Below are 21,363 nucleotides of genomic sequence, written 5' to 3' on the forward strand. Positions count from 1 at the left end.
CACAGAGAGAGCTGCATATGGGGTCCACAATGGTAAATAGGTTGAGAACCGATAATCTAGGGAGACAACAGCAGTGAGAGGGAAGTGACATATTTCACTGGCATAACACTCAGTTTATATAATCTTTCTATTGAATAAGGCAACAAGATTTTTAAAATCCAATACCCAAATACTTTGTGTAATCCTGTAACAGAGAGTACAGGAAAGGTGTTTAAAGGAAGGGATATGTGTGATGCTTTTCTTGGGAATAGTTTTTGGAATTGGGGAACATTTATTGCTTTCTTTCTGTCTTAATGGGACTCTAAACCTTTTCCTATCCAGCACTATCCTTTGCCCCTCCTTTCCTGCTCCCACATGCCCCTTAAAAATTAAGCTAGGCTCATGTACTGTGTTGGGTCTCAGAACAGCACTTCCCCTCTGAAATGGACACTCCTGGGAATGTGAGAGGGATTAGGATGGAAACTAATTAGAGAAGATATCTAACTGATTATACTTAAAACAGGACAAAACATCTTTTGCTTTGATGAGTGAAACATTCTGTGCTGGCACCTGTGCTCTTCATGGCCTTAAATTCTATATTAAAAATTAAGGCCTTCATGTTCTACATATTGTGGGCTACCTACAGTCTGTGGGCTACATTTTGACTATCCCAATTTAATTTAAATGTATTCCGTTATTTTGTTTAGGTAGAAAAATGCTTACACATCACTCATTCCTCTTTAGCAGGTTAATCGTTACTTGTTAATTAAGATAAACTGATTTTGTCAAGTATGGGAACTCTGTAATTAAACAACCAGGTTTTTAATTTTTTTTTTTTTTTATTTTAAAAAGCACTTTTGTGACTGTCACAGAAGATTGATAGAAACTGAGGGGAAAAAAATCCAAGGTCAGCAAAGCTGAAACTTTAAAGAAATTTGAAAAACTTAAAGCTAAAGCACCAATGACGTTACAGACAAGCTGTGCACAGGAAAGTATGGCTTTAATGGTCCCACAGCTTTGATTAATTTTCTTTAATCTTGGACTGCATTCTACCCTCTGCACAAAGCAGCAATATGATCTCTAGTTGGGGAGATATAAAACGGTTAAGACAGAGAAAGACATAAATGTCTCAAACATGATGAAATGCAGATGAAAACTGTTGATGTCAAGCCTATTACATTCAGACTATATTAAAATCTCACCAGGCCAGACAAAACCCTATAGCTGCTTGTCTCCAAAACAGAAAATAGGGCCATAAAAAATATGGCTGATGGTGCATCATTTTATATAGATCCTACCATTAATTCTATAAACTAGGGGTTTCCATATGCTGCAAGAACATGAAATATTAAAATAACATAATTGCTGTTGCTAAGAGCCTGCTTTCCAAGCCCTTACTAACAAGTGCTTCTTGCCATGAGTAAGCTCATTTACTGCAGTGGCTGCACTTGGTGGTAAGAATTTTCAGGACTGGACTTTATGTCTTCAGATAAACCAAATAGTTACAAACAACTGCATATGGATTCAAGCTACATGGTTCCTAAATTACGGTGAGGATTACTTTAATGAGGCCTAGATAAAATAGTTAGGATATGGAAGACTAGCTTCTAAAGAACTAGCTGACTTTTGTCTATACCACTGAAGTTGTTTATATTTCTGGCCACTGAAACTTTTACAGTAGTAGTACAGCTTAGGTTGAGATAGCACTATTCACCCAAGCAGATATCAAATTGTTTCATGTGGCTGAGAAATAGATAGTAATATGCAAACCATGCATGGGAATAACTTGATACACCCCTGAAACAAGCTACATCAGGGTGAAATGCAGCAGCTGTTTAACAGCATAGCAACGTTGCTGACTGCTTAGAACAGCAAGTGAGCAATACTGTATTAAAATACAGGGGGATTTTAGGCAGACATAAAATTATCCTAGGTTGGGACAACACATTTAACACTGAAAGAATTCTTGCAGAAATCACCACAAGATCTTTAATGCCCACATAGCTAGCCAAGCCCTCAGTTTGAGGGTATGTCTACTACAAGTGCTACAGCAATGAAAGGTATTTTTCCATTGCTATAGTAAATCAACTCTCTCAAAAGGTGATAGCTAGGTTGATGGTTGAATTTTTCCTTTGACCTGGCAGGATCTACTCTTGACCTTAGGTTGGTTTAACTGCATTTCAGGAGTGTGTGAATTTTTCACACTCCTGAGCAACATAGCTAGGTTGATGTAGTTTTAGGTGTAGGTCAGACATTATATCTCACCCAAACTCAGGCAGTGCCTGCAGTACAGTGCCTCTTCATGTTGCATTGATTTAGTACTGATGTAAAGAGTAGTAAGTGTCCTATCTGTTTAGGCTCTGATTCAGGAAAGCACCTCTGTCATCTTCAGGAAAACGTTCAAAGCACGTACTTTAAGCACATGCCTAAATAATATTGAGACAAATGGGATTTAAGCTGGTGATAACTGATTTCCTGAATCCGTGCCTTAATGACTAAAAACACTTCCTGGGTTTGCCTGGGACTTAGGGTACGTCTACACTATGTGATTATTCTGATTTTACAGAAACTGGTTTTTTAAAGCAGATTGTATAAAGTCGAGTGCACACAGCCACACTAAGCACATTAATTCGGCGATGTGCGTCCATGTACCAACACTAGTGTTGATTTCTGGAGTGTTGCCCTGTGGGTAGCTATCCCATAGTTCCCGCAGTTCCCCCCGCCCCTTGGAATTCTGGGTTGAGATCCCAGTGCCTGATGGGGCAAAAAACATTGTCGTGGGTGATTCTGGGTACAGCCTCACCTCTCCCTCCATGAAAGCAGCAGACAACCGTTTCGCGCCTGTTTTCCTGGGTGAACTGTGCAAACACCATAGCACAGCAAGCATGGACCCTGCGCAGCTCAAGACGGCAATCGTGGATGTTGTAAACACCTCGCACATTCTCGTGCAGTCTATGCTGAACCAGGACCTGCAAAACCAGGCGAGGAGGCAGCGGCTACAGCAGTGCGGTGATGAGAGTGATGAGGATATGGACACAGAATTCTCTCAAACCACGGGCCCCTGCACTTTGGAGATCCTGCTGGTAATGGGGCAGGTTCTAGCCATTGAACGCCGATTTTGGGCCCGGGAAACAAGCACAGGGTGGTGGGACTGCATAGTTTTGCAGGTTTGGGATGATTCCCAGTGGCTGTGAAACTTTCGCATGCGTAAGGGCACTTTCATGAAACTTTGTGACTTGCTTTCCCCTGCTCTGAAATGCCAGAATACCAAGATGAGAGCAGCCGTCACAGTTGAGAAGCGCGTGGCAATAGCCCTCTGGAAGCTTGCAACACCAGACAGCTACTGGTCAGTCGGGAATCAAATTGGAGTGGGAAAATCTACTGTGGGGGCTGCTGTGATGCAAGTAGCCAAAGCAATCATTAAGCTGCTGCTATGAAAGGTAGTGACTCTGGGAAATGTGCAGGTCATAGTGGATGGCTTTGCTGCAATGGGATTCCCTAACTTGTGGGGCGATAGATGGAACCCATATCCCTATCTTGGCACCGGAGCACCAGGGCACCCAGTACATAAACTGCAAGGGGTACTTTTCAATGGTGCTGCAAGCACTGGCAGATCACAAGGGACATTTCACCAATATCCATGTGGGATGGCTGGGAAGGGTTCATGACACTCGCGTCTTCAGGAACACTACTCTGTTTAAACGGCTGCAGCAAGGGAATTACTTCCCAGACCAGAAAACAACAGTTGGGGATGTTGAAATGCCTGTAGTTATCCTGGGGGACCCAGCCTACCCCTTGATGCCATGGCTCATGAAGCCATACACAGGCAGCCTGGACAGTAGTCAGGAGTTGTTCAACTACAGGCTGAGCAAGTGCAGAATGATGATAGAATGTGCATTTGGCCTTTTAAAGGCATGCTGGTGCACATTACTGACTCGCTCTGACCTCAGCCAAATCAATGTCCCCATTGTTATTGCTGCTTGCTGTGTGCTCCACAATCTCTGTGAAAGTAAGGAGGAGACCTTTATGGCGAGGTGGGAGGCTGAGGCAAATCACCTGGTCGCTGATTATGCGCAGCCAGACACAAGGGCGATTAGAAGAGCACACCAGGAAGCAATGCACATCAGAGAAGCTTTGAAAACGAGTTTCATCACGGGCCAGGGTACAGTCTGAGTGCTGTATTTGTTTCCCCTTGATGAACCCACCCCCCTTGATTGACTCATTCCTTGTAAGCAACCCACCTTCCCACTTCAATTACAGCTTGCTTTCTAAGGAAATAAAGTCACTATCACTTAAAAATCATGCATTCTTTGTTAATTCATTATAAAAAGAGGGAGAGAACTGACAAGGTAGCCCGGTTGTGGTTTGGGAGGAGGATAGGAGGGAATGAAAAGGCCACTAAAAAAATTTCAAAGTAATGACAGCCTTTTGGTTGGGCTGTCCATGGAGATGGGATGGGTGGGTGCACGAAGCCTTCCCCCATGCGTTCTTGCACGTCTGGGTGAAGAGGATATGGAACATGGTGAGAGGTGAGGATGGTTCCACAGGGGCTGCAGCAGCACTCTGTGATCCTGCCGCTGTTCCCAAAGGTCCACCAGAGTCAGAGGATGTCAGTTTGATCACGCAGCAGCCCCAGCATTGCATCCCACCACCGCTGATCTTCCTGCCACCACTTCTCATCTCGAGTATCCCTCCTGTCCTCACGTTCACTGACATCTTTCCTGTAATTTGATACCACGTCCTTCCACTCATTCAGATGAGCTCTTTCATTGCCGGTCACTTCCATGATTTCCGAGAACATTTCGTCTCACATCTTTTTTTTCCCGCTGCCTTATCTGAGATAGCCTTCAGGATGGAGTAGAGAGGATTGAAAAATGTGCAGCTGCATGAGGGAGGGAAAAAAGGGAGAGAAGTATTTAAAAGATACATTTTACAGAACAATGCTTATACTCTTTCATGGTGAACAACACTATTCACCTTACATAGCACATGTGATTTCACTACAAGGTCGCATTTTGCATCTTAATATTGAGTGCCAGCGGCTCTAGTGTTAGAGATCTCACAGTCGCAGGTCCAAGCAGCAGAATTCAGCTTGTGTGCGTCCATGGTAAGCCATTGTCTTTTGGCTTCTGCAGCCTTCATATACACAAATATCAAGCAAATCCCATTCAGTGCTGCTTCTTTCCTGTTAACATGCAGCAGCAGAAACCACCTCCCCATCCAATTCTCTGGGATGATCGCTTTACCCCTCCCCCCACAGCGTGGCTGGTATGGAAGATCACTGCTAGCCAAACATGAAAAAGCTCAGCGCCAATCCCTCCACCCTCCCCCTGCTTGGCTATCTGCAAGGAAGGATTTCTTTTAAGCAACAGGCAAACAGCCCAGTAGGAATGGCCATGTCTGTCCCCTTAATTAAATTCGTGAATTTCAGCTAGGTTACCATGAACGATATCATTCTCCTGAGGATAACACAGTGAGACAAAGAACAGATGTTGCTTGAATGCCAGCAATCACTGGGACCATATGCACCTACGCTTTGTCATGCAAGGATACCAGATTACTTGCTATATGCATGGCGTGGTCAAGTCCTACCATAGAGGACGGAATAAGGCTGCCCTGCCCAGAAACCTTCTGCAAAGGCTTTTGGAGTACCTCCAGGAGAGCTTCATGGAGATGTCCTTGGAGGATTTCCGCTCCATCCCCAGACATGTTAACAGACTTTTCCAATAACTGTACTGGCTGCGAATGCATCCAAAGTCCTCAGGGCAAATTAATCATTAAAAAACACTTGCTTTTAAACCATGTTTTATATTTACAAAGGTATACTCATCAGAGGTCGCTTCCATGGCTTCATTGTCTGGGCTAGTGGCTTGGGAGGGCTGGGAAGGTAAGTCCATCTGGGTGAGAAAAAGCTCCTGGCTGTTGGGGAGAACGGAGTGCTGTGTGCTCTCTGCAAGCTCGTCCTCTTGTTCCTCCTCATCTTCCCCATCCGCAGAATCCTCAGGCATGGCTGAGATTACCAACCCCACCTCGGAATCCACGGACAGGGGTGGGGCAGTGGTGGCAGACCCCCCTAGAATTGCATGCAGCTCAGCGCAGAAGCGGCATGTTTTTGGCCCTGCCCCGGACCTTCCATTTGCTTCTTTGGTTTTCTGGTAGGCTTGTCTGAGCTCCTTAACTTTCACACGGCACTGTACTGAGTCCCTGGTGTGGCCTCTCTGCATCATGGCCTTGGAAATTTTTTCAAATGTTGTTTCATTTTATCTTTTGGAATGGAGTTCTGTTAGCACGGAATCCTATCCCCACATAACGATCAGATCCAGTAACTCCTGTGCGGTCCATGCTGGAGCTCTTTTTCGATTCTCAGGAGACTGCATTGTTACCTGTGTTGATGAGCTCTGCGTGGTCACCTGTGCTGGTGAGCTCTTCATGCTGGCCAAACAGGAAATGAAATTCAAAAGTTCGCGGGGCTTTTCCTGTCTACCTGGCCAGTGCATCTGAGTTCAGATGGCTTTTCAGAACGGTCACAATGGTGCGCTGTGGGATACCGCCCGGAGGCCAATACCGTCGATTTGCGGCCACGCTAACCCTAATCCAACATGGCAATACCGATTTCAGCGCTCCTCCTCTCGTCGGGGAGGAGTACAGAAACCGGTTTAAAAGGCCCTTTATATCGATATAAAGGGCCTCGTTGTGTGGATGGGTGAAGGGTTAAATCGGTTTAACACTGCTAAATTCGGTTTAAACGCGTAGTGTAGACCGGGCCTTAGAGGACTCCCATCAAAGTACTTCCTGGCCTAACTTAAGCTCATCACAGAAAAAATGGAGGCAACATGGGGAAGAAGGAGAAAGGTTAGGAAGAGTAGGGTAAGTAAGGTTACTTATGCAGACTATGTTTCAGAGTAGCAGTCGTGTTAGTCTGTATCCGCAAAAAGAACAGGAGTACTTATGGCACCTTAGAGACTAACAAATTTATTTCAGCGTAAGCTTTTGTGGGCTACAGCTCACTTCTTTTATGCATCCAAAGAAGTGAGCTGTAGCCCACGGAAGCTTATGCTGAAATAAATTTGTTAGTCTCTAAGGTGCCACAAGTACTCCTGTTCTTTATGCAGACTATGAATCTAATCATAGCATATTAAATAAAACAGGGTAATTAAAACAAAAAAATAGGGGCTGTCATCTCAAATTCTGATGATTGAATAAATCAGAAACTCAATGGTAGCATAGACTTTTAATTCATAGTTAACTGTTTATTCTTTTTTTCCAGTTATTATCAAAGTAATTTCTTGTTGCTTTGACTGATATAAGCAGCCTTTCACCAACCACTCCTGTCAGGAAACTCTCAGCATCTTGTATCTGGACCGATACAATCACTAGGATGCATATCACAGTTTACAAAGCACATTGCAGGGCTCTTCCTTGTAGAAGATTCAAAAAGCAGATCTGCCTCCTTTATTAAATGGTATCTTTATACAGCCCGTGATTAAATTTTATCAAAAATAGCTGCCAAAAGTGATTAGTGTTATCAAAATGAAGGGTGGAAGTTGTGTTGTTTAATTTAAAAAATTGGATTCTGCAGTTTTGATTAAAATTAAACAATGACTGAATTAGGCATAAGGCAGTGCGATATACAAGTTTTCAGTCCCCAAAGGTCTTTTTCGTATGTTATCTCAGGTACAATTTTCAATACCTGCCATACGCTATACTCCTTCTGTCACTAGGTGGAGCCCTTTCCATATCCACTGCTATTATGTTGTGGGTAAGGCCCTTCATTTGTGAGTTTTAATTTCCTCGGAATTTATCAATGTTTATGTCAATAAATAAAAACTGGTGAAAGTCAGTGCAAAAAATTAACTTCAGTTTTTCTTATGACTATCAGAGTTAATAATGAGGGATAGGAGGACAGAAAAAAAGCAACAAATAGAGAAAAGAAAAAGGTTGTTTATGAAAATCCATTACAAAAATAAAATTTCTTTTAAAAACAAAAGCAGTTTACTTTTGGTGACTTACAGAGTTATGGTTGATATAAGGGGCTTCTTTATGAATTCCACATCTCGCTGTCTTCTGCTTGTTTAAATGTTTCAAAATCTTCATGTTCTGAAATATAGTCAGATGCAGTTTTTTGTTTTCAACCCATTTAGCATGTAATAATGTCTTTGCTGCACAAAACTGAAGTATTCCAGTATTTCTGTGACTTAGAAAAGGCTTCCTTTCTCTAGCAAGGAAAGTGGGTTGCTATCACCCGAAGGACACCAGAGAGAATAGACAAAGAACAGTACTTGAACAGAACCACCATCCCAATATCATCATCTTCTGTGTCACAGATGTTAGGACTAGCGATGTAAAATACTAACCGGTTAGTGTTGGTCTTACGGGTTAACCAACCCTAACCGTTAACCCTCAGCTCCAGGGCCAGCCGGAGCAGCCCAGCCTCAGGCTCACCCCACCGACCCGAGCCCCGCGCCATACCAGCCCACCGTCCCCAGCCCCATGCTGGCTCCCCGGAGCAGCCCAGCCCCAGCCCCGCGCCATACCAGCCCACCGGCCCCAGCCCCATGCTGGCTCACCGGAGCAGCCCCAGTCCCGCGCTGACCTGCTGACCCTTGGACTTCCAGCCCCAGCAGCCCCAGCCTCTCTCCCTTTAATTGGTTAACTGATTAAATGACAGTTGTTTAAACTATTAACTTTTTTAATGGATTTGAATTGTTTAAATGGTTAACTTTTTAAATGGATATTTACATCCCTAGTTAGGACATGGGCTGGGAGCCAGGAGAGAGCAGATCCCAGTCACTGAGACACAGACCTGCCAGCAGCTGGTGGGCTGCCAGTACTCTCATCCCCACACCATTTGCTCCTCAACTCCATGCCCCTGGGGCCTGCAGGAGTATTGAAGTGACATGTTCCTGGCCTGGGAGCAAGAAGTGGTGCTGTCTGGGGGTGAAGGCGACTGTGCTCTTTCCTCTGGGGCTCATGTCTGAGCAGTGACACATCCCTGGACCCAGCTACTCACAGGAGAGCAGGAGGCAAGTGGGGGGCCTAGCACTGATTGTGTCAATTGGGAGGAAAAGTAGAGGTGCCTGGTAGGCAGGTGTCCAGTACTCATGGGGGAGCGAGCAATGGGAGAAGAGTTTGCCCAGTGGTGAGCAGGACAGAGGAAGTGAGTTGGGCTCTATGGCCCAGGGCCGTGCTGAAGGCCAGGAGCCAGCAGGGGGCCAATGCTCATGAGGGCTGCTTCCTTTTCCCTGCAGCCTGTCACTGCAATACTCTGACACCTCAGCAGGTTCAGTAGCATAGCTAGCGGGGAGCAGGGGAAGCATTTGCTTCCTCTCAGCATATTTTCAAAAAGCGGCGCCTTCTGGGCCAGCGCTGGGGGCAGCAAGGCCAGAGGAGCCATGGGGGGGCTGGCTCCTCGGCCATCGCGCCCCACGCACAGCGTGGCCCCAACATCACCACACCCATAGGCAGCTCAGGGCTCGGAGGCTGAGCGCTCCCCACCCCTTGCTAATGCAGCAGGCGGGGAGAGGTGGGAGGAGGCGAAAGGGCCCCTATGCTTTCAAGGCTGCCTGGCTGGCGAGCCCCACGTGGAGCACACTGAGCACCGGAGGCAGGCCGGGGACAGGCAGCGGCACAAAACTTAAGGTGAGCGGCAGGGGTCCGTCCGATGCCTTGCACTGGGGGGTCCAGGCGAGGGGCTCCCCAGGGCCGGGCCCACAGGCCAGGGGTGCAGGCCGCACTGTCTGGACGGGGGGCCCTGGCACAGTGCAGGAGCCTGGAGCCCGGGGTGAGGGCTGGCACAGGACCCTGTAGGTGGGGCTGGGTGGCGCAGCCTGGCGTGGGACACCTCCAGAGCATGCTGAGCAGGAGACTCTCCTGGAACCGCAGCAGGACGGGGGTATCCGCACCCCCTGGAAGCCCGCAGGAGTTTTGAGCTGGGCCCCAGGGTTAATCTGGGGGGGGGGGAAATGGGAGGAGCCAAGGGAGGCATGGCCAGAGGAGGAGCCAAGTGGGGGCGCCTTTTTTATGTTTGCTCCCCCTACACTTAGAACCTGGCTACGCCACTGGGCAGATTCCCTTCCCATCTTGCCTCCCCGCACCAACCAACAGTTGCCCTATGCGCAGCCATAATGAAGAGACCATTGTGGAGTCTGCAAGCGAGAGACCAGGTCCAGGGAGTTCAAGCAGGTGCAAAAATCCAGGTAGCTTCTTCATCAAGTGGACCCCATGTCTTCCCAGCAGTCCTCGTTCATGGAACACACAGCATTCCATGGTCAAGGAAGCCAAAACCCTCCCATTGACACCATCATGAGGATGCTGAGCAGTGGTAGAGGTCCAAATCTGGGGTCATTTGAGAAAGGGGTTCCAAGGCTATAGACCCCTTCCAACCCACCCACCCCCCAGCATTTTACAAAATGAGTAGATTCTTATAACAGGTTTTGCGCACATCTGTGGCTCATACTTTGAGCCCTGTGCAGATACAAAGTGTCTATCCGCATTTGATCTGCAAAAATTCCATGGATTTGCAGGGCTCTACGCCGCTGCCGGGCTGAGGCTCTGAGGCACACACCCCCACCCCACCGGAGCCCGGTCAGGGAGAGCCACACAGGCAGCTGTGTGGAGTCTGCACGAAGTCAAGGACCCTCCATCTGCCCTCGGCTAGACAGGGAGTCTGGAGGTGGGACACGGCTGGAGCTGCTCTCGTCCCCCACTGCACAGTGTTCCTACTCCCCGGGCCTCCTGCCCAGGGCAGATGGAGGGTCCACGCCATGGTTCCTCACAGCTGCCTTCCTGGCTGTTATCATCAGAGCTCTGCACAAGTACAAAATTTGTATCTGCATCCACACTACCTTCAAAAATGGTCCATGGATTCGGATATCCATGGATATAAAGTAGATACCTGCAGATTTGCAGGGCTTTACTCATACTATTGTTCTGAATGACCCCCAACTGATTTTAGTTGCTTGACATTTATATCAACTGGTGCCTGGCACCCACTGTCCTTTGGGAAAGTAATATTGAAAAACAGATAACAGAACATATAATAGAAAGGTCAAAACTTAAGGAGTTTACCTCTCTAGAATGGCATGTGCTAAACACTCATGCAAAAAAAGATTGAAATATTCATGCACACCAAGACTGGGCAAGAGGGTTTGCAGGCAGTGCGTTGCTATAGCAATATGGTGGCCCAAGTGAGCATGCTGTGGTCATTGAACTTAGTTACATTCATGCACTGTAAATTCAAACCCTACTCTTGGTAGCAATCTGAGAATGATCTGTGGGCATGTTGGTTCTATCTGCTGTTAAGAGTTTTTTGTTTTGTTTTTTACTATTGGGGAAATATGCGCTGCTAATTTGTACAGCTAATTTACAAGGGATTCTAGCTTTTCTGAAGAATAATAAATTACATACTTTACACAGATAAGTTGAGAGTGATTGCTGGCCATGTTGCTCCTTTTTCCAGCTGGGGGATTATTATAGCAGAGCACCAGTACTGATTAACTAGTGGGAGGCTGAAAGGCAAAATAATGTAGTCATCTTTCCCGAACAATGGAATTGAGTGTGCTTAAAGATAAGGGATCCCTGATACGCAGTCCCCTAACATGAGGTGCTCATAACATTTTTATATTTTTATAACTTTTTGGTGCACTGCTGGGAATACTGGGGTTAGAGCAGCGAGGAGGAATGTAGGTGTGTATGGGAGCAGTGGTAGGGACGTATGGGCTGTGAAAGAGCAGGAATGGGGGATTAGAATGTGGAGGAGTAGAGAGAGAGGGATTGAGGCAGGGGGATAAATGGTGATGCCTGGTAGGAGAAGGGTTGGGGGATTCAGGGGATGTGGGACACAGAGGGAAGACATGGGGGTGCACGGCCTGGGGAGTGGGTGGGCCTGTCAGTCCCACATTCTCCCATTCCATCCCGTGTGTATGCTGGGATCTGCGATTTTGGAACATTGAATTTGTCTGTGATTTCTCTCCCTACCTTTTCAGCAAATCTACCCTCCAAATGTTCAAAGCACTACTATTATCATTCCACCACAACAAAGTTTACAGGAGTGGGAAGAACTACTTAGGAATCACATAACCTCCTTTTCCTTTAGTTAGCTCCCTCAACCTCAAACCTACATGATCATTACACCTGCCTAAAGGACACTAACATGTACTAAAAATATTTCTCTGTTAAAAACAAAAAAAAACCCATAACCTAGTACATTCATGGACAAAAAACTTAGTTAACAAAAAGTTAAGGTGATATCTCATGCCCTTCCAAAGCACTGAGTTCAGCAAAATACAGACCTCTAAAAACCAGGAAATAAAGAGTTAAGGTACATGCCAATGCAACTCAACTCTTCCCTTTTTGTGATGCCTCACTATACCCCTAACACATATACACACACTCCTGTCTTTGCTCAGGGAATAGGGCCCATGACCGCTATAGGATCCAGTCTAACATCTTCTCATTGCTAAGGTAAAACTTGTGTTTAGGTGTACTGAACAAGAGCCTACTCCACAAAAAGAACACAAGACCTGCTAAATTTTGCTACCCTTAAGCACAGTATTCCATCTAACACTATATTTATACTTCCCCATTAATTAAGCCACATACCAATCAGATATCCTACCTCACGGATGATCATCTCCATGTCAAGAAGACATTTGTGCACTGCTGCTAAGACACCCTTCAGAACTCATCACCAAATTGGATCCCTCAAGGTACATATTCAACTTGTATTTTTGATTATACTTCAGGGATGAGGGGAAAGGCTTAACTCCATCCAGAGAGATGCCTTCCCCACCCCCCCCCCCGTCACTTTATATCACAATGGCAGCTCTGTCAAGCCACTCCAGCTGATACCTCTACCATTCAGAATAGCCACACCTAACAAAATGATCACAGCTGGAGTGCATGAGGATAATTCTCAGTGGCTACTGCCACCTCCATTGGCATGTAGTTTGATTCCATATGTCCTAGTTTTCAGAAGGTCAAGGTTAAATTACCATAACTCTTTATTTCCTGGTTTTCAGAGATTTGAGTTTTTCTGAACTTGCTGTTCTGGAAAAGCACAAGGTATCACGAAGCAACTGTAACTCTGCATTAACCAATTTTTTTGTCAGTGAATTTTTACTAGAGACTTTTTTTAATCTTGCAATTTTTTCTCATTCAATTACATTTAGTTACATTCCCTTAGGGCTTGATCCTTATACTCCGATTTTAGTGGTACAAGAACAGCTCCAAGATACTTAATCTGTACTTATCAGAGGTTATGTTTGTATTAATCTAAATTGTAAGACCTCTTAATACCCTCTAATATGCTATCAGCTGATTTGTTGCAGGAAACCCGTCACTGCAGAGGAGTAAGGCTGTAGATATATCAATGACTTTCCTACTGTGCTTTACAGGGCAAATTCTATGATACCATAAAGAGCAGAACAACATTTTCAATTTAAAATGTTATGTAGTAGACTCTCCTTTTCTTCTGGGTCATACCAACAGGACACTAGATGTGGAGGGCTCTGAGTTACTACACAGAATTCTTTCCCAGATATCTGCCTGGCAGGTCTTGCTCACATGATCAGGGTCTAGCTGATCGCCATATCTGGGATCAGGAAGAAATTTTCTCCTGGGTCAGACTGGCTGAACCCCGAGTGAGCCGGGGATTGCCTTCCTCTGCAGCATGAGGCACAGGTCACTTACAACTAGTTTCAACTAGTGTAAATGGTGAATTCTCTGTAACTTGAAGTATTTAAACCATGATCTGAAGACTTCAGTAGCTCAACGGGAGGTTAGGGGTCAGGAGTGGATGGATGAGTTTCTGTGGTCTGCAATGTGCAGGAGGTCAGACTAGATGATCACGATGGTCCCTTCTGACCTTAAAGTCTATTAGTAAAGTTAGCTGAACTTGAGACCAATATAAAAATAGAGTGTATCCAGAAAACAGGTAATACAGGCTTAAAATACTTGTGATATTCAAAGAAATACTAGTGATATAATTTCTATTGCACATACAACTAATTCATACTATTATTTCAATCCTTAGGGCATAAAGGGCCTTCAAAATGAATATTTATTATTTCTGTTCTGTAATTTTTCAATTTTATTTCTGTTCTGTGATTGAAAATGTGTTCAATTTAAAAGCAAAATAGGCAATAGTTATTCCTGGTGTGAATCCACTAATGTCAACACAGTTAGACTAGGGATCAGTTTGGCTCCTTGCGTACAAATGTTGAGGGGTTTGGTTTGGTTTGGTTTTTTGCTACTCTCAAACCTGATAGAATGCATTGATGAAGTTTAACTGATTGTATGAGCCCATGGTGGTGGGTATGATACTAGGCACCCCTGTATTCGCACCCTACACACTAGTCTAATAATTACAACATAAGCCTTGTGAAGTATCATTTGAGAACTAATAATCCACTGATCGTTAATATTTTTGCATGACGTATGTGCACGGTGGCTATTAAGAGTTATGTATATATGCTAAAATTATGAGTGAAATGTGTATAAACCAGGTATGTCAGGAGGAGCTGTGAAATAGGTCTGTCCTAAACAAAGGAATGTGTGTTTACTTCAATTTACATATTAGCAGTAAACAGCACCATCAAGACAACAGGGGGAGGAGATGGCAGGAAACAGAACAATTTGCATTACTGCAAACACACGTAGAATAAGAAAGAGCATGGAGCTTCCATCACCACCAGACTCCATGTTGTCTTCTTCACAGCTTGAATAAATTTTACTTGGAGGAGTAACCCTTAGAAGAATCCATTGCAAAGGTTTACTAGTTCTATAAAGATTAACCGGGTGGGGCTTGACCTCAAGTGATAAAGAATTGAATAAAGTGATTGTATACAATATTACTGTGTTATAAAAGCATATAGAGTCAGGTCTATTCTGAAAGCTAACACCACACTGTTTATTAACATCATTGTGAAATATACGTATTAACACTTTATGAAGAAATATGGATATTTAATGATATGTTTTAAAGTCTGTGGCAAAACAGGAAGAAACAGGTTCCCTAACAGACAGGAGAGAAGGCAGCTGTTTACCTTTCTCATATGTAAATTAAGCATGGTGGAATCAAAACAATGAAAGCCCCGTTTACATACAGTGTATGGGAAGCTGTGGGAATAAAAGAACAGCATGAAGTCACACTGCCTCTTGAAACAAAGTCATTGAACTTTGGAAGACATAAGCAAAGACAAAAGCCATCTGGCTCCATAACTAAACAGACACAAGGGAATAGAACTCTTGCAAGCTGAGAAAGATGGTTCCTTCAACCAAGGGGGAACTGAAGTCACTGGAAACTGAATACAGATGAGAAACCTGCTTGGGCAAGTAATGTATTGCATTATATGAAGTTTTAGACGTTGGGATACACATTTTCACTAGTATTTACTTCTAACCATTTCTAACTGTTTCTCTTATACTTGAACTCACTTTCAATTCTATTTTCTTCTGGTAATAATCTTGTTTTACTACTAATCTAAACGAAGAGTTTAGAATTGATGTTTGAATTAAAGTGAATGTTAACTCCAGTTACTATGACAAGCTGGTAGGTTTTGTGTCTTTAGAGGAACAAACAAACCTTATTATTTCTCTGAACTGTCAAGGAGAGGGATGGACTTTACAGATCACACCATTTGGGGAATATTGTGGACTGGGAATGTGCTAGGGTTACCCTGCAAGTAGTAACCACGGCTGATCGAAGCGAGACTGTAGCTGTAGACAGGCTGCTGGGGTCAGAGCTGCTGAACCTGAGCTGTCTAAGTACACAGACACTCATGGTGTGAGCTGCATACTTGTAGAGTGGTCGTGAGCATCCCAGTTTGGAAGCTACAACAGCAAAGAATGTGAGGCACCCAGGGTTACAGGGTAGGCAGTGACAAAACCCCTCATGGGTCTGGATTAAACCCCTGGACCCCATCATAGTGGTTGGGCTGCTCAGGTTTCTGTTCTATTCCCATAAAAGTGAAGCTTACCCATGAAGAGAAGAGCTGCATGCCCTGAGAATAGGCAGCTGCAAAACAGTTCCAGATAAGGGAAAGTACATAACAGCTAGGGTAGGTTAAAAGATAGTGAATTGAATGGAATGATGACGCTTGACTTGAACTTTATTCATGAGACTTATTCCTAGACTTTGAACTTTACTTGTGCAGTGGGAACTCTTGCCAGCTGCATTTCTATGTAATCTCTAGGACTAATATTGCATGTGATTTGATTGTATCACAAAAGTTTAAGGCTTGAATTCAAGCAGTGTGATCATACAGTCTTTCTTGTTTTCTTTGCTTTTTTCTTGTAGTTGTCTATGAATTACTATAAAACCAAATCACTCAAGTAGGTCTATTTGCCTCTTTGAGCCTCTTTGTGTGAGTAATAATAAAATAATAATTGATACGTAGTGCATATCTAGCACTTCAGATTTTAAAAGTCTTGTACACATAATTAGTCATCAACACATCTGTGAGGTAAGTAAGTAAGGTGAGCTGAAGTTGGAGTCTGGTAACAGGTCACCTACAGGAGTGCCACTGTTGTGCTAATTTACTTTTTTCCATAGCAGTGGTCATTCCAAACATTGTTTCCCTGTCTAGTAGAGGCATAGAGTCATGGAATTGAATGGCGTGTGGAATTGGTAATAGTTACATAGCATCTTATTTATAGATCATGAATCAAATCTGTGCCGACTCAAAAAACCAAGAATTGTTACCATATTGATCATTTCTATTGGTCAGTTCAGTCATTTTTTTTTAAACCCACGTGATCATAATTGACCCCCTTCTTGGTGGCATCAGTAAAGAGGCGGAGGATTGAATGAGTCTGTAAACTGAACTAGTTCTCACCTCCAGGTCAGAGTTGAAAAACATTGGCAAGGAAGTGATACTGTGATGCATTCCATGTGTCCACTTGTCTCTGCTAAGTAATGGACAACTTATTTCACATCACCAGATGACAACAACTTTCAGTCATTGCTGATCTTGGCTGGATATGAATTGCTGACAGGCTCTGTTTCCCATAATCACCTGAATCAGTCAGTCTCCTTCACAAGTTTTCTTCATCCACCTGCCTTCTTCATCCATATGCATTGTAGCTTCTAAGCAGGGCCTGCCACCTTCCTTTTACTTTTCTGTTTGTTCTCTCTTCAGCTCCCCTATTTAAAGCTGCAATTAATTTGCTTGGCATCATATCCCTCTATTGGTTCATAAAGGGGCTGCAAACTTCACTTACCCTCTCACTCCCTTCCTCATCCACTCTTCAACACAGCACTTAAGAGTAATGCAAAGGATTCCAGGTAACGATTTGTGCTTTTGTAGTTTCACATCAGAGCTCTCAGTTCACTGCATGTTAGACTTTCTCTGTTCTCTTGAATGTCAGCAGCTGACTCTATTCTGCTTTGAGAAAGGCACCTTGAAGTGGAACATTTATTGCATTAAGGTATGCAGACATGAGAGGAGATTCAGCTACAATACATGAATTCAAAGCTGCCGTATGAACAAAAGAAAAAAACCTTTTATATATAGTCTATTGGTTGGCTTCAAATAGCATGGGGATGGATGATGAGTAGCATTCAAGCATCAGAAAGAAAAAATATCAACTAAATCCTTTTTGAGACTTTGGATTAATGTTTGTTTGTGCTGAAACAATTATGTACTTGCATGCCCACATAGTTTCAACTTGAGTTGGGGCCAAATCTCAGCTCCAAACACCCCCTAAATTTGAAGCCATTCAGTTCTGGATCTGAACTTCATGACTGGCTCATGGCTAAATAATGACCTCAGCCAAAAGCCTGGAACCAAACTACCACCCTTAAGCTTGATTTATACTTAATAATTAGGTCAACATAGCTATATCAGTCCAGGGTGTGGCAAAAACATCCTGACTACCACAGCTATGCATCCTAACCCTCTATGTAGATGCAGCTGTGTTGATGGAAGAATGCTTCCATCAATGTAGCTAACTTCATTTGGGAAGGCAGTGTTACTACACCGATAGAAAAACCTCTTCTGTCAGTGTAAGCTTCTACACTGTTATCCTAACACAGCTATCCAACATAGGGGCTCATCTTCAACAGGAAAGTAGGCAAGACTAAACTTTCAAATGAATTTTGCTTCGAGATTTTGGGTTTATTCAAACCTCCACCCTGCCCAAATTCATAACAAATACATATGTGTGAGATGAAAATCCATAAAGAAAACATTCACACAAACTCCTGTGAACCAAAGCAGCTTATTTTGGCAGAACACAACACGTTTTCTAGACTCACTTCAGCTTCTATTATGAAGATAATCCAAGCAATATCAATGCAATCTTTCGACAAAGGTTTTTTCTCCTTCTCCCAGGACAAAATGGTAACATGGGGTCAAAGGTTTGCAGCATCAGAGAGCCATGGACCAAGATGATTTCTTTGTAGCATCAGAGCTGCAGGACAACAGAGGCTTATCTTCCAGTATGAGGAACAGTGGTGGGAAGTAATAGAAATCCTAGTGTTTCTCAGTTAGATTCAATAATTTTGAGAAGGCTTGCATGCCCTTTCACTAATATAAGTGTACATTTAACATACACCTCTTAATACATTTTGTTTCCATAACAATCAGCTGCTGCCTTTAGGGGAATAATAAAACTAATTTCCATTCACACAAATGCATTATGATGTATTGTGACTGATTTACTTATTTCAGGAAAGCTAAGAAGGAAACATACACAATAGCAGCCTTGTCAGTTAGAATGTCTGGATGGAATCGCAATTATCCGCTGAAGCTTGAGCAGATGTATGGGGTGTGAATTACAGAAGAGGGAATTGGGGGATTATAATGAGCAAAACTGATTTGAGTAATTAATCAGCAGCAGGATACATGTGTGTATGTGTGTGTGTGTGTGTGTGTGTGTATGAAATGATCACGTCTTTATTAATCATGTGATGGAGCAAACCAAGGAAAGTCAGTTTCAAAAACCAGTGTTTTGCAAATGTTCAGCCTTATGGCTGCAGAAAGTTTAATGGATTAGCAGAAGAATGGCCTTGTGATTAAGGCACAAGACTGGAGGCATAGGATATAAGTTTCATTCCTGGGTTTGCCAAAGGTTCCTCATGTGACAAGTTTCTTAGGCCCAGATCCTCAAACGTATATAGACTCCTCATCTCCATTAATTTTTCTGTGATGCTGAGCACCCAAAACTCTTACTGAAGTCAATGATAACTGTTGGTGCTCAACTCCTCTGAAAGTTGGGTACTTAATTTCTCCCTATGGCTCAGTTTACCCACTTGAGAAAGTCACATTCAGTAATAACACCTCACATGCGTGGTGATGTGTGGCTCAGTTCAATCATATTTATAAATTTGTTGAACTCTTCATATGAAAAGTGCTCTAGAATTGCCAAGTGTTTAATATTAATGGCCTGTGCGTCTGCTTCTCTGTGCCTTTTCTATATTGCCCATTCACTGTCTTCCCAAGAAGTGTCAATTAATTATCAAGTACTATTTTTGTTATTTTAATTAATTTTGTAATTGTTTTGTTATTTAAAAAAACAGATACCAACTACTTTTCATTGAACCATCAAGACATGCACATGTCTAAACTGAGTAACCACAAAATCTTATTGTTAAGACTGTGAATTTGTCACGGAGGTCACGGAAGTCACATGACTTCTGTAGTGGCTGGGGCATTTGGTCCAGGGTCTACCTGAGCAACTCGGGCAGCCCCTGGGCCAGGTGCACTGGTGCTGCTGGGACAGTCTCAGGCCACCTCCTCCCCCCACCATGAGCAGCAGGAAAAATTTAGGTGTAGGAGTGGGGCACAGAAGTGGGTGAGGGCTCTGGGCAGCGCTAACCTTTGGGGGTTCCCCAAAAGTGGTGACATATCCCTCCCTCCGCTCCTAACTCCATGTGTTGCCTCTGCCTGCCAGCACCATCCCTGCAGCTCCTATTGGCCGCAGTTCCAGGCCAATGGGAGCTGCAGAGCCTGTGCTTGGGGCTGGGGCAGTGCACAGAGCTAGGAGCTGAGGGAGGGACACATCACTGCTTCCAGGGATCCGCAAGAAGTCAGGTAGGGAGCCTTCCAACCCCACCATGCCCCCATCCAGCACCATCCAGTAAGTAGTCCTAGGCCACATGCTACTGCCTGCCCCCTCCAGCACCAGCGGGGGTCCCAGGCCGCATGCTGCCGCCTGCCCCCACCAGCACCAACCTGTGTTATGTCTAAAATTAGATAGTTGGCTTTTTTGTGGGAGGGACCTTGGGTGGGATCCACAAAGGAACTTGAGCATTGCAACACCAAGCATCACAGTGTCTAACATATAGGCGCCTAGAAAATCACAAGAAGAACACTGAAATAAAAAAAACTGAGTGAGATGCCTAGGCTTCCAGTACACAGAATGGGGAATGTGATCCCCAAAAGCCAGAATGCTAGCCATGATGCCCCCTAAGCTAGCCAATAGGAAATGCTGATGACAGGAGGGTGTAATAAATCCCACCCTCCTCACAGAGATTGGTGCCTAAGTCTGGCGTTCAGGGAAGCACCCAAATATCTTTGTGGATTTGGGCCCTCTCTTTTTAGTTATCTGCTAAATAACTTTGCATCCTGGGGTAAAAATAATGAAAATACCCAGACGTCTATAAACCCAGGCTTTTAAAGCAGTGTCAGAGACTGGTTAGAAGTGTGTACAGCCCATGCACAATCTGTGTCAATTACAACAACCATTTTTATTAAGTTAATTATTTACTATGAGGCTAAATTACATGGTAACCAAGAGGAATTGGGAATGAAGGGATACAAATTCATCCCCAGTTGTTAGTTGCCAAACATTGTTAATATTTGATGTCTCATTGGGTGACTGTTATCAAATGAGTTGGTGATTTCATTCTAGTTCTTAAAGAAGACGTGTCCACTTAATAAAAACAGCATCCTAATTGGCTGCCTTGTTGGCAGTCTCAACAGAGAGGCCAAGGAGGGAACTACTGCCTTGCCTCTAAAACCAATTGAACAGAGCTGAAGACATTTACAGGCTAGTGCAGAGAAAGACTGAACTACCACTGTATGAACTGTACTGGTACCTGTTGTGTATGAACAGAGGACTTTACTCTTCATGGCTGTCAGGCAAACAGGTTCATCAGATCTATAATTCATTTACAAAAATAAAAAGCAGATGAGAAGCCTGTCCTCCTAATATCTAACTCAGAATTGAATGAAGATTCTCGGTCTTATCTTTTCCAAAGAAACTCCAAATGTGTTGGCTACTTCCCAGATGGCCTGCAGCTGTTCCCAGTACTTGGGAGTGCTTGCTGGACCCATGAGTTAAAAATAATCCAAACAGTGGAAAATTGATGACACACTGCATTTCTCAACAACTACTTAATGTGAAAAGAAAGAAAACAATTCAAAATATAGTCCCACGAGC

Source organism: Gopherus evgoodei, chromosome 1 (assembly GCF_007399415.2).
Source record: "Gopherus evgoodei ecotype Sinaloan lineage chromosome 1, rGopEvg1_v1.p, whole genome shotgun sequence".
Lineage (NCBI taxonomy): Eukaryota > Metazoa > Chordata > Testudines > Testudinidae > Gopherus > Gopherus evgoodei.